Raw genomic sequence first — 1,703 nt, 5'->3', positions numbered from 1 at the left:
GGGGGGCTGGGACTGTGTGAAATCAGTACAACAAAATGGAGTTAAAAATGGGATGGAAATAGGTGGTGCTGGAGGCCAACGCCGAGCGCGGGGCGGCGCCCTGCGGCTCAGCCCCCCCATGGCCCCACCGAACACCTCCTGCCGCCCCGCGTACCCCCCCCGGCAGCCCCGGCCAGGGCGGCGGCGCAGCGCCCTCCAGTGCAACGCCCCGGTCCTTGCGGCAGGGCCCCGCTAACCCCTTCCTGGCCGGCACCTCCGTGCTTCGCTCGGTTCCAGCCCTCCCTGAAGCCCCGAGGGATGCCAAGCGAAAGGGACCAGCCGCCAGCTGCGCCGCCCATCCAACCCTGCCTCCTCTCCATCCCTCCCTCCACCCACCTCTCCTCCCTCCCAGAAGTGGCAGGAAAAGACCCCAACCCCAGTTACCCCACAGCCCCTATGACTCCACCAACCCCTATTACTCCATGTTCACAGAATCGCTCATGTGGGGCTGACCCCTTAGAAAGCTGGCTGCCTGAATGCTCTCCAGGTCTCTTTCTGGCACGTGTGTGTTTAAGCTGCTGTTTCTGGGGGTTTTTAGAAATTACACTGGAGGAGAAGAAACCATGTTTGCACGTCTCTCCTGCGCACACAGAGCCGTGCGGCTGCGAACCTGGTGCTGCAGCCCAGCCAGCCTGCCTGACCTGCTCTTTGATGCCGAGGAGGGCAGAGGAGCAGGACAAGTAGCTACAAATCACGGATGCTGGCAGCTCCAGGGGTTGTCCGGACTTTTCCTGAGTGAAGGAGCAAGTGCCTGAAGGAGTGCGCTTCTCCTGGCTTGCTGAGCATCTCCATAGGCTTCTCAGCTGAACTGGGATTCTACAATGAGAAGGAACAGGATGACCAGCTCAGGAACCGCGGGCAGGGGGATCTTTGCGTTCTCTACTCCCCATCCAAACTAGAAATGCCATTTCTATTGATATGAAACTATCTCTGCTTCGCCAGCTCAGCTGTCCTGCCAAGGATGAGATCTCTGCATCTGCTGCACCTCTCCCCGTGCCTGCACCCTGCCTGTTCACCAGGTCCCGGATGAAGATGCAGGAATTAGCCATGGCCCAAATCCCTTAAAAACCGGGGCTGTGCAGGCCTGCTCATATCCTGCAGTTTTACCATTTTAACTGAATTACTGGCACTCCTATGTCCAGAGAGAAGGTGGTTCCTGCTGCAGCAACATGGTCCTCAGCACCGTCGGTGCAAGGTGAATGATAGGACCAAACGCTGCTTCATCAGGGTGCGATTCAGATGGTTCTCTTCACATCCTTTTCAATTTCTTGTTTTTGTTGATCCATAAGGAAATTTTCACCTGACTCCTTCAGCTTCCTCTGGGCTACATACATGAGAAAAGTGGGGGCAAAGCCCCTCATTTGAAGAACCTTATTTCTTGCATTTTATTTCATCTTATCCATCATATTTCCTTTCATCGCTGGGAGACATCAGCCAAAAAGGTTTCAGCCTTCATGGCTGAAAACAGTACCTGGAAAATCCATTAGACTTCTATATTTATTAATAAAAAATGTAAAAGGACCAAGTCCAGAGGAGGCCATGAGATGCTCCAAGGGCTGGAGCACCTCTGCTATGGAGACAGGCTGAGAGAGCTGGGCTGGTTCAGCCTGGAGATGGAGACTTTATAACAGTCTACCAATACATGAAGGGGCTACAAGAAACCT

Source organism: Lathamus discolor, chromosome 14 (genome assembly GCF_037157495.1).
Source record: "Lathamus discolor isolate bLatDis1 chromosome 14, bLatDis1.hap1, whole genome shotgun sequence".
Taxonomy (NCBI): domain Eukaryota; kingdom Metazoa; phylum Chordata; class Aves; order Psittaciformes; family Psittacidae; genus Lathamus; species Lathamus discolor.
This window is presented reverse-complemented; position numbering follows the sequence as displayed.